General features: G+C 51.6%; 1 long non-coding RNA gene across 1 annotated transcript in view; it reads right to left on the minus strand.

Annotated features, from left to right (window-relative positions):
- The window catches only part of LOC119087493, a 31,781-nt gene extending 19,292 nt beyond the window's left edge, over nucleotides 1-12,489 (minus strand). Inside the window, exons 1-2 of the long non-coding RNA XR_005090975.1 lie at nucleotides 12,456-12,489; nucleotides 3,536-3,664 (exon numbers count right to left, since the gene is read on the minus strand). This is a non-coding gene — a long non-coding RNA (uncharacterized LOC119087493). The remainder of the gene's footprint in view (nucleotides 1-3,535; nucleotides 3,665-12,455) is intronic.
- Nucleotides 12,490-12,703: the final 214 nt, after the last annotated feature.

The following is a 12,703-nucleotide window of genomic DNA, read 5'->3' on the forward strand; positions in this document are numbered from 1 at the left end:
TGAAGTGTGGGAATAATGTGGAGTTGTGTGGATGAATAATGGAGGGGAGAACATGCTGAATAGAGCATGAGGCTTGGAGAATAGAGTGTGTAAAATTTAGTATGGAGGGCCGGGCGGTGGTGGCGCACGCCTTTAATCCCAGCACTCGGGAGGCAGAGCCAGGCGAATCTCTGTGAGTTCGAGGCCAGCCTGGGCTACCAAGTGAGTTCCAGGAAAGGCGCAAAGCTACACAGAGAAACCCTGTCTCGAAAAACCAAAAAAAAAGAAAAAAAAAAAAATTTAGTATGGAGGACAAGAATCTGTGGATGGAGAACAGAAAGTGTTCACTAGAACATGATGAGGGAGCAGGAGGTGTGCAGACTAGACTATGAAGAAGGAAGGATGGGATCAGAGTGTAGAGTGAGGAAAATTGAGAATGAAAGTGAAAACACAGCGACTACAGCATGAGATACATCATATGGTGTACTCAGAATGATGTGGAGGAAGAGAGTGTGGAGTGAGGAGAATGGTGAATGGGGGGGTTACAGGGAATAGAGCATGTAGAATGAAGTACGAAGTGCAGGGACAGCATGGATTGTGGACAGTGAAGAAGAGATGAATAACGGTGAAAAAAGCATGAAGCATGGGACGTGGAGTTTGTATGATGAAGTATGGAAACAGAATGTAGGGTTAGGTGAATGGATCATGGAAGGAGAACATGATAGTGAAGGAGCATGAGTTAGGGAGAATAGAGTATATGGAATGAAGTATGAAATGTGGATCGAAAGGAATGGAGAATGGAGGGAAGACAAGGTGAAACACGGAGTACAGCAGAAGGACAGCAAATATGGTGCATGTCTGTAGTGTGTTAGGTGAAGAGAACGGGAAATTGAGGTGGCAACATGGGGGATGCCGTCTGTTACAAAGAATAGAGTCTAAACACCAAAGTCCAGAGCGTGGGGACAATGTAGGAGCTGAGGAGAGTGGGAATACAGGATACAGCATGCTGGATGGAGATTGTTACAGAGAACTGAGTGCATAGAATCAAGTAGGAAGTTTGGGCAGAGCATATGGGTTGAAAAGATGGAGAAAGTAGGGGAGAACACTGGGACTAGAGATAAGGTATGAAGGAGGGGTGGGTGGAAGTAGGTCTGCTGTGTGGCATGTGGAGTTATAGGGAATATAGAATTGTTTCAAGCAGAGAACGAATTAAGGAGAGACTGGAGAACAGATTATAGCATATGGGTATGGAGAATGAAGTGTGAGTTTTGAAGAATGGTGTGTACAGCTTATGAAGTACAGCTTCAGAAATAGAAAGTGGCATGTGAAATGTGATGTGTGAAAGATGGAGTATGGAAAATAAGTTCTGTGCAGTATGAGGAATGCAAGAATATAGTAAAATAAAGCAGATATGGAGAGTGTGAAAGGTGTTTTATGAAGTGTGGCATTTAGAGAATGGGGTAGAGAACGGCATAGCATACAGTGGATGTGGAAAAATGGCGTGGTGTACATTGGGTGTGGAGGATGGCATTTGGAGCATGGACTATGGAAACTGAGTATAATGATGAAATGGATGGGGAATGGTGTATGGACAATAGATATAAGTATATTGGTAACTGACAATGGATTGTAAATATTGAGAACAGAAGATTTGTATGGAGAACAGAATGTGGTGTAGGGAATGGAAAAATAGTGTGTAGACTGTTGTTGTGTGGAGTATAGAACTGAGAATAGACTATGGACAGCAGAGAACAGAGACTGGTATGTAAAGAAAGTAGAGTGGAGAATTGAGAGTAGGATGTGGAATATTTAATACTCCATATAGGGGGTAGAGAACAGAATATGAGCCATGGCAAATGAAGTCAGAATATGCAGAATGGTGGATGGAGAAGGAGAAACCTGGAAAGATTAGAGAATAAAGTAAGGAGAATGTCACAAAATTGCCCTCTGGCCTTCACATGTGTGCTGTGGCATGCACATCCAGGTACATATGCACATACACACAATAAGACTAAATAAACACAATTTAAAAACACAAATAAATTGATGTAGAGAAAATTGTATGGGTAGTGAGGAAGGAAATATGGAGTTTAGAATACATAAACAAAACATACAAAAATGTAGTGTAAAATACAGTATAAGAAATTGTGTGAAAGGAGAATGGGGATGGGAGATAGATTACAAAAATGGAGAGGTGGAAAGAAGGAACGAGATATAAAATATGAAAATGTGAGTGGAAATGTGATATGCACAAAGAATAAAGAAAGTATGGGAGTCCAAGGAATGGACAATGATGTGTTGAAGTATACAAAAGCATGAAGGATGGAGAATGGATTGGAGAGCAGAGTATTGAGAAGGAGGCACTGATACAGTGGATGGAGTGTAGTGCGTAATGAGTGTGAAAACTGACAGAAGAATTCAGAATGGAGTATGGTGTATGGAATACAGCATACAGAAGATGAAGACTAGAGCGTGGGATGTGGGGTGGAGGGTAGAGTGTGGATAATGGAGACTGGTTACTAGAGTGAGCACTATGGAAAATGAAGACCAGAGCTGAAAAGTAGAACATGGCATATTGGCTGTAACGTGTGGTGTATGAAGAGCAGAAAATGAAAAGCAGAATGAAGAGAGTGGAGACTGGAAGAGGAATATCAATAATAGAGAATGGAAAAAGCTGTGTGGGTGTAGAATGAACTTTGGAGTTGGTCAATACTGTGTGGAACACAGCACATGGGGGACTGTAGTGGGTAGCTGTTCCAGCTTTGACCTTGAAACACTGTCCCTAGAGTGACAGCAGGTAACTGCCACACCTGCCTATGACCTGCCCCTGGGGCATGGCTGAGAGGGAGCCCCTTATGACTCGAGGTTTGGCTCTTCTGGATACCTCGTGGTCCTGGAAGCTGAATGGGACACCAAGCCAGAGTTCTCCACTGGATGGTACCTCATCTCTCCTGGATCTGTAACCAACCCCTATTGGCTGTAAGTTACCCCAGAAATAAACCTCTCTTGATTACCAGATAAATTACGTGGAATTGCCTCGTTAATTACAGTAATAGTGGGTGACACATGGAGAATGGAGAATGAAAAGTGAAGAGGGGAGCATGCAGAATGGGAAATGAGAGGCGGAAGTTGGAGATGGAACACATGGGAAAGAGGATGGAAACTGCTATTGAGAACTGGAGAGTGCAGAAAGAATAGGGGAGGATGGAGGTTGGAAAATATAAGTGAGGAGTGTGAGTAAGCACGGTGTGTGGAAATGGCACTGTCGGCCATGGCGTCTGAAGAACTGACTGTGATGTAAAATGGAAGGTGTGGCCTGGAGTATGATGGCAATATGTGGAATGAGGAGACTTGAATGGACATTGGGAAGTGAAGGATGGACTTTCTCCCACCAGATTCTGGGCTGACACTAGCCGCATTACCTTGATTTCGGTGGGTTCTCATGAGCTAGGGCCCAGCTCTCCATTGGGAAGGCTGCTCTGGGGACACACGGTGTACAGAGGTCTTCAGCTGTAAGGACAGGTACTTGTTGTGTGGTGCAGTGGGGAACACTCACCAGTCCTTCCAGACGCTGGTCAAGGCACCTTGCTTGTTCTCCTGGGTGTGTTCTGCGTGTTCTTTCATGCTGGTCCCACTGTGGCTGATCATCACTGCACACCATACTTGACTCCCGCATGCCCAACTCCTGTGGACAGTAAGCAAAGGAGGGCCTCAGTTCCCCCACTGTTTCTGGAAAGATAGGCATGCCACCTCTCAGAAGTGTTGGGTATCTCAGGAGAGCCCTGGGAGAGGGCTATGAAAGTCTAGGAACACCAAGGAAACAGCAGATTTTCTGGAGGCTGAGAAGCCCCCAGGTCCTGGTGCCAGCACCTCACTGTGGAGGCCTTGACTGAAAACACAGAGGCGTGGAGCTTTAGGCTTGTGCTTTCACACAGCAGGGCCCCCAGGGAGGCCTGAGGACAACGCGCTGCCTTGGTGGCACCCTTTGGGTACCCAAGTGGCCTAGTGCTCCATGCCTTGCTGATTTCACAATTGCCTCAGGGCCTTGAGTTGTGGGTTTAAAAACCTCCTGGCTCCTCTGGCCCCGATGCAGCCATCTTCACGGCTCACCTCCCCGACCTGGGGCCTCTCCCTTCTCAGGCCTCTCCATCACCTGCGCCTCCTCACTTCTAGCTCCAAGTGCCTCTACAAACCAAACCCTGTCAGAGAGGACAAAGATTTGTCCGTTTAATAAGTTTAAGAAGTGTCTGAAGTGGCCCAGTTAGCAAATAGCAAACAGCAGAGGACTACCCTCACCAGCCCCTCCCCCCAACCCACAGACCTTCCCTACACCCGACACACACAGCCCACCAACACGTGGCCTGGCCCCAGCCCCAGCCCCAGCCTCAAGGAGTTAAGCAGACAAAAGACCCTTGGAGGACTTGTTCACGCCCACCCTACCCTCGTGGCCTGCTGGAACCAGGCAGCAGGCTGGGCGGAAGATTAAGTGATAGACATGGGCAGGTGGCTGCACACAGGTTCCCACTCTCGCACAGCTCTAGTGAGGGGCTACAAGCCCCCCTCCCGTTGCCCTTGCTGGAGTTAGCCAGAACCCTGGCTCCCCGGCAAAGATGAAGGCCTACACACACTAGGAAGCAGAGGCTAAAACAACAAATTGGATAAAGTGACATTTGGGGCTCTTTCAAACATAAAGGTCTGCTTCTTGTCCACGGGCCTTATTAGCCAGCTGGAAAGCCCACCAAGCCTGTGAGCCAGTCTATCCATGGGATCTTTCTGTCCCCCACATCCTCCATGTGTGGCTTGGCCCCCTGGTCTTGGGCCTTCCCTTTTCTCCTAGTTCCCTGGGGCTTCTCTGCCACCTCCAGGCTCTGCCAACTCTCCTCCATGCAGAAGAGATGAGACCGGAAAGATCAAGGCCTGGGCTGTGCTGGAGCCAGACCGAAGCTACCAGTCTCAAAAAGAGTCACATGAGAGATCCGGAAGCCAGAGGAACCCATTCGTCTGTGACCCCTCTCTTGGTCCCTGCCTCAGCCCCCGTCTCCCAGAGAAGCTGTCTCAGTTCTCTGCTGTGCTAAGATTACAGGACTTCCTGCTTGCCTGGCCAGGAGCTGAGAACACAAGGGGAAACTGAGGTTTGAGAGAGGAAGGACATATAAGAGAGCTGAGTGTAGCACTTGGCCCAGCAGCGGCCACTAGGGTCGTGCAACCTCAGTTTCCCCCTGTCACAATTACCCTACAGAGGAATGTCAGCACAAAGGGCAAGTGTGGGCTTTCCTAGACAAGCTGGACCTTCCTGGCCTCTCAACTTCCTCCAACTGGCCTCCCCGCTCCTGATCTGACTGTACAAACTTCCATGGCTCCATATATCTGGAAAAAGGAGCCCTGCCCCAGGAACCCCAAATTTGAAGAGCTTTGTGCGGACCTCTCCACTCAGCCATGTTGGGACATGGGCAGGCAGTTCGCCCTGGATTCCTCACCCCTAGTGATTACCCCACTCTACCCTCCACCCAGAATCTACTCTGGAAGAAAGAAGAAGCCAGTTGTCCCCCAACCAAGTGTGCTCACAGCCTCCTGGGAGGCCACTTGGGACTGTCACCTCACCCTAGAGTGCAGCCAGTGCTGGGAGGAAGAGGCATCAGCCTGGGGACACGGGGAAGGATAGACAAAGGTCAGGGACACATCCAGCAATGGTGGTGAGCAGCCCTGGAAAGGACAGGCTAGGGGGTATGCTTCGGAACTCTCCTGGGAGGAATAAGGCCCAGGAGTGACTTCCACCTTCCCAAACAGCTCCTACCTCCGGGGCTTTCACTCAGAAATCTTCTCTGCCTCTCCGCTCTGTTCCTTTCATCCACCAGCCCACACCAAAGAGTAGCTCCCTAGCTGACCCTGGACAACTTCCCTCAACCTCTCTCAAGACCCCCAAACAAAGCCAGTACCCTGTTAACCTAGGAGTGGCACCCCCACTCTGCTCCTGACTAAAGCCGGGCCTCCCTTCCCCCACCCTCCCCAGAAAACATCCCAGATTGGAATCCCGCCAGCCTTCCTGTCCCCACCCCACCAGCCCCTCCCTCTGCTATCAGGTATCTTACCACCCAGCTCTCTGTCCAGAGCCCCTATCCGGAGCCTTGGCCCAGCTCTATCTCCTCCCATCCTCTCTCAGGCCACGCCCCCTCCCAGGCTGTCCCAGGGCGGCCGCTTCCCTTTGCAGTCCCTTACCTAAGGTCATTAGAGCTCCAGCCATCATCCTTCCCTCGCTGAGCCCAATGCCAGCCCTGCAGCTCTGTAACTGCACAGAGAGACTGGGCCTGCCTGTCTGGGGGATTGAGGTGGCGGGGTGGTCACTGTGTACGCCTAGGGTAGGCAGAACAGCATCCTCTTCCACTGCCTGGCCCCTGAGAAGCAGGAAGGGGAAAGACAGAGGAGAGGAGGTGGGTGAGAGAGAGACCCGAGGAAGACCAGGGGAAGGAAGGGAGAAGGGGAGTGGGCTGAAGGAAGCTAGAGGCCAGAGAACATCAGAGGTAGGATGCCTATCAGGAAGCTACCCAGGAGTGGGGTCTTTGGCAGAGGTGGGGGGAACCCTGTTAGGCAGGCTCAGCTCTGGAGGCTCTGACCACAGTTGGGCTTCATCTTCAAACTGGCTAAAATTTTGTTGTCTCTTGCGCCCCCGTGAGGTCAGTGGTCATCATGACATCCATTTGGCGACTGAGGTGGGGTTCCTGGGGGGTTACGGGTGGGAAGTGCCCCCAGCCCATGCTCACTGCCCTCAAACATGGTACTCTTGCTTCTCCTCAGGTCCTCTAGGGGCCCTGGAGACATCAGGCATTTCCACGTGTATTCAGCTTCCTAGGGTCTCTTCAGAGGAGGTGTGGATCACCACCCCTGTCTCCTTTTGCTCTGTCTTACATGGGACTCTCATCCTAGCTGGTCGTACCCCTCAAGTCCTGGGCCCATCCCTTCCAGGCTTCCCTAATCTGGCCTCTCGTTAACCTTCCGGCTATTTCAGAGTCCCTGGTCGTTCACCAGTCCTACCCTCAGAAGTCACATTTGTTAAAGGTTTAGGGGCTACAGGGTGCTATACCAGGGCCCTTTAGGGGCAGGGCCCCTAAAGTTAAGGCTCTAGTAGAGGGCTGGGCTGTGCCTCTCAGGAAATGACATCCCCTCAGGCAGCAGCAGCCCCCAGCATGGCTATAAATCCACCACTGATTGCAAGCTGCTAGAAAAAAGGAACCCCAACCTTCTTGGTAGCCTGCTGGTTCAGAGTTTCCCCTATCTCCTGGTCTTCAGGGCCTCTCGCCCTATGAGGAAGACATAACCTCCAGATTCCAAGAGCTTGGGGCATAGTTCCTGCAAGCCCACACCTAGGAAGCCACTGTAAGATGGCAACTAGTGTAACTAGACAGTGAATCACAGGCAGACCAAGGAAAAAGAACCATGTCTGGATGGATACCGTGGGCATTTGTGCTAGTGAGGTGCGTATCATAGACGCTGTGACACCACAGAGTTCTCCAATCCATCATGAGGGACACAGGGGCTCTTGATAGATGTGGAAGGGACCCTGAAGGTGTAGGGAAGCACAAATGAGGCTCTCTATATCCAGGTTGGGGTTATCCTGTCCCCTTCTGGGGAGGAGGGTTCCATCACTCTCAAAGGAAAAAGCTAAATGCCCCCCCACCCCCGCAACAATCAAAACATCCAGTGATGGAGACTGTGGGTTCAAGTGAGCAAGCCTCAGGCAGGCTGAGGAGGGCTGGGATCACACCCTGGAGCCCACACTGTCCCAGGAATCCTCAATGAAGAGCTGGAGTTGGAAGCCACATCCCCTTGTCAGGAGAGAATCTCTGTCCCTCCATGTCCCTTCTCTCCGGGCCAGAGTGCTAACGGTCCCCATGGAAGGATGTCCGTGTTCTCAGATCTGATGGGGCCAGAGCCAGGACAGAGGAAGGGGGCTGTGCAACCAGCCCAGCTGGGACAGCAAACAAGCCTCTGGGGTCTCTCCTTTCCCTTGCCTGCCCACCACAGGGGTCTGGCTGGGGCCAAGCCTGGGGGAGACTTCCTGGATTTATCTCTGCAGCCGGTGGCCAGCCCCAAGCCTGGAATCCCGGGTCAAGCTAAGGTTCGCCTGCCCTGCTGTGAGCAGCTTGGAGCTAGTCAGAAGGCCCAGGCTGAGCAGGGGGCTGGGACAGAAAGAATTCTGGGAAAGATTGCTTGGGGCCTGTGTTTGGGGACCCAACAAAGGCAGTGGTCCTATCTTTCTTGTAGTCAGGGTCCAGTGAGCAAGGACTGATGCTGCACAATGTTGACGTGGCCTAGTCTGCAGTGGAAGGTGAGCAGGCTAGGGGCATGGTTGTTGCTTTGGCTGCAGTCCCATGCAGAAGGAAGAATGAGCAAGGAGGAACAGGGTTGTGCCCACAGCAAAAGAGAAGCCTGAGAGAGGGCTTCCAGAACCCTGTAAGATTTTGTTCCACACTCAGTGATAGGCAGTGACCAAAGCAAGACCACCCCAGGAACAAGATTTCAATCATGCACTGCCCCAGGAAGAACCCAGCATGCTGACATGGAGGTCATGTAGCCTCTAGGGCTCGGAAGTGGTCCTTCTCCTACTACTCTAGCCAGGAGATTAAGGGTCCCTCAACATTGCCCATTACTGCTAATCTATGGTGACTCTTGGTCCTTGCACAGGCTCCCATGGCTAAGAAGCTGGTTGACCAGCTCAGCTCACCCATACTCCTCTGCCACAAAGTGCTTGAAGGAACAAGGGACCACCAGTGAGGGTCATATATGAGTCCCTGGTCCTAATGACTCATAATCTTGGAGGAGGTGGTATCTGTGGGTTTTTAGAGAGCCCAGAGGTTCAAAGGCTTGGCGGGCATAGCAAGCCCCAGAGTATCCCAGAAGGAAGGATCCTGAGCCACCATCTGGATCACCATCTCTCAATAAGTTCATGATACCAAGTTCCTCTTGCCCTATCAGCCACCATCCCCACTAAAGACCTGCTCTGTACTACTTCTGCTGCCCCATGAATATTCCTGACCACGAGTCACTTTTCTTCTGTGGCCCAAAAGGAGGCGCCTACAGAATTATAGGACACAGAGCCAGCAAGGAAGGGGATGATGGATCCACCTGAGAAAAATCTTGTTAGGACTAGAATCAGAGCACCTATCCCTAAGAAGGCAGCCACCCACATGGTCCCAGATGCAGAAACTGTTCATGAGCCAAGATGGCTCATGTCACAGCCAACACCATATACTCCAGCTTCAGTATCTGCTGAGGCCAGTGGACTCCACCTGCCAGGGCCTCTCCTTGCCCTGGACCCAAGACAACTGCAAACACACAAGGTCTTGAAGACTAGCCTACCTTGGGGGACATGTCCCACTCAAGTAGGACATGTCTACATGTATACTCATCTCATAGGGAGTGAGGTGCACCTCCCTAATGGGTACTTATCTACCATGCTAGAAGCTCTGGTTTGCCCCCCCCCCCAGCACCCTCAAAACAGGCAAAGAAAAACATGAGGTTTAGGAATGAGGCCTGCTCCTGACTGAGCAGCAGATACTGTCAGGGTGTCTGCCAATGGGCAGACATTCATCACAGGGAAGACCCAACATCAGGACCCTGGGGGTTAAGAAGTAACCAGGATCTGTCCTTCCACCAGTTTGCCAAGCTCTGCAAGTACCTGGCCTGAGCACTTCTCCACACAGCCGCAGCCTTACCCGGACCTGGTGTCCTCTGAGCCACTCCAGAACCTTATCTCTAGATCCTGCCACTCAGGCTCTTACTTCCTTGCCAAGGCTGCCAGTAACGTGGGCTCAGGCTGTATAGTAGTGACCCCCCGCCTGACCATGTAGCCATCCCTTGCCTTCTGGACTTTGAGAGAAGGAGTCCTGGAGACCAAAGCTAGAGATGCCTTTCCAGCTCTGAGCTTGTATCTGGTCAGGAGGGACCGTGCCAGCCTTGGGTCCAAATGTCCCTCCATCATCGACACAGCCCCTTCCTTGCTGCTCCTAAAGTGCTGAGTAGCTTAGCCACTCATCAAGCAGCCTCCCATCAAGTAGCCTTCAACCCTAGCTAAGGCCTTCCCTATCACAGGAAGCCTGGGGGTGAATTTTAGGGGTTATTTTTAGAACCTGAAGTGCCTCTAGATAGGCTCCAGTGGAGATATTGGGCTATGGGTGGTGGCAGTAGGTCTTTCTCATCTATCCCAGGGAAGACTCTAACCCAGGTCCTGAGTGAAGTCATGAGTGCCTAGACTTCTACCCTCTCTGGTGATCTTGCAGACATGTGGCATCCCCAAGGCTGGGAGACTCACTGGACACAGGCCCTGAAACCTCAGGTAGGCAGCCCCGAAGTCCTTAGGCCCACTCCTTTATCACCCCAAGGGCTTCTGTGGCCAGAACAACATTCCCCACATTCCTGAGGAGCAGAGGCTCACAGCGGCCCAGTCTTTCCTCTCCTCTCCATCTATCTTGGCCCATTCTGCATTCTAGGCCTCCATTCCCTTCACTCGCCTTCTCATGAGGGTCCCTTCACTCATGGGTCATGACAGATATTTGAGTCACCTCTCAAAGTGTTCACGATGCCAGGTTCCTTGTGTTGTTATCAACCTCTTCTAGAGACTCTGGTGACCCCTAGGAAGTAGATCTGTTCCACAGTACCCCTAGGGGGTGGGTCTGTTCACAGTACCCCTAGGAAATGGGTCTGTCCACAGTACCCCTAAGAGGTGGGTCTGTCCCACAGTACCCCTAGGAGGTGGGTCTGTTCACAGTACCCTTAGGAGGTGGGTCTGTTCACAGTACCCTTAGGAGGTGGGTCTATCCACAGTACTCCTAGGAGGTGGGTCTGTTCCACAGTACCCCTAGGAGGTGGGTCTGTCCACAGTACTCCTAGGAGGTGGGTCTGTTCACAGTACTCCTAGGAGGTGGGTCTGTTCACAGTACCCATAGGAGGTGGGTCTGTTCACAGTACTCCTAGGAGGTGGGTCTGTTCACAGTACTCCTAGGAGGTGGGTCTGTTCACAGTACCCATAGGAGGTGGGTCTGTTCACAGTACTCCTAGGAGGTAAGTCTGTCCACAGTACTCCTAGGAGGTGGGTCTGTTCACAGTACCCATAGGAGGTGGGTCTGTCTACAGTACTCCTAGGAAGTGAGTCTGTTCACAGTACCCCTAGGAGGTGAGTCTGTTCACAGTACCCCTAGGAGGTGGGTCTGTCCACAGTACTCCTAGGAGGTGGGTCTGTTGCACAGTACCCCTAGGAGGTGGGTCTGTTCACAGTACCCATAGGAGGTGGGTCTGTTCACAGTACCCCTAGGAGGTGAGTCTGTTCACAGTACTCCTAGGAGGTAAGTCTGTTCACAGTACTCCTAGGAGGTGGGTCTATCCACAGTACTCCTAGGAGGTGGGTCTGTTCACAGTACCCCTAGGAGGTAAGTCTGTTCACAGTACTCCTAGGAGGTGGGTCTGTCCACAGTACCCCTAGGAGGTAAGTCTGTCCACAGTACTCCTAGGAGGTGGGTCTGTTCACAGTACCCCTAGGAAGTGGGTCTGTTCACAGTACCCCTAGGAGGTGGGTCTGTCCACAGTACCCCTAGGAGGTAAGTCTGTCCACAGTACTCCTAGGAGGTGGGTCTGTCCACAGTACCCCTAGGAGGTGGGTCTGTTCACAGTACCCCTAGGAGGTAAGTCTGTTCACAGTACCCTTAGGAGGTGGGTCTGTTCACAGTACCCCTAGGAGGTGGGTCTATTCACAGTACCCCTAGGAGGTGGGTCTGTCCACAGTACCCCTAGGAGGTGGGTCTGTCCACAGTACCCCTAGGAGGTGGGTCTGTTCACAGTACCCCTAGGAGGTGGGTCTGTCCACAGTAGGTCCCTCATCAGAAACGACCAAGCCCCTAGGGAAGCTCCTATAGGACACAGGACACAGGAAGGGGATATTTGGCCCAACGCAGGTCAAGATGCCTGCCTTTACCAAAGACATCTGAGCCCATACTGCAGTGTTAGGAGAACACAGGTGACCAGATGCAAGGTGGGGACACTCAGAAACAACACATACTGGGACTTCAGGTGGTGTTGGGGACTTCGATGGCCCTGGCTATCCTGCCATGAAGACACAGACCAAGATCAAAGAGAGGACTTGGAGATGCCTAGGTGAGGGCTGCAGGGCCGGGAGACAACATAGAAACTCCCAACAGTCACAGCAGAGGCAAGAACACAGGTTCTGCAGGGAGAGCTGATCCTGGGGCCCTCCCTATGGGGAATTGCTAAGGCTAGGTGGGAAGCCCACAAGGCCTGGAGGCAGGAAGTGCTACACAAGACTCTCCCAGGGTTGGGGCACAGCTCCCTCTTGCCCTGTGCCCTGTACCCAGTATATAGAACTGTAGCATGAATCTTAAAAGTTCTTATTAGTAAAATCAAACCTGGAGCCAGGTACTGGGGTCAATGCTGGAAGATCAGAGAAGCAGAACAAGCCACAGCTTCCTCACCTCACCAGTTTCCTCAGCTGATCCTGTTTCCTCGGACTGGAAGCCTCTGTCCTTATCCAAATGGATCTCAGCTGAACTGCTGCTCAAAAGCCTAAAAGCTTAACCAGCTCTAGTTCCTCATCCTCACGCCTTAAATACCTTTCTGCTTCCTGCTATCACTTCCTAGGATTAAAGGCTCTTGTTACCACGCCTGGCTGTTTCCAGTGTGGCCTTGAACTCACAGAGATCCAGGCAGATCTCTGCCTCTA

Source organism: Peromyscus leucopus, chromosome 1 (genome assembly GCF_004664715.2).
Source record: "Peromyscus leucopus breed LL Stock chromosome 1, UCI_PerLeu_2.1, whole genome shotgun sequence".
NCBI classification, from domain to species: Eukaryota; Metazoa; Chordata; class Mammalia; order Rodentia; family Cricetidae; genus Peromyscus; species Peromyscus leucopus.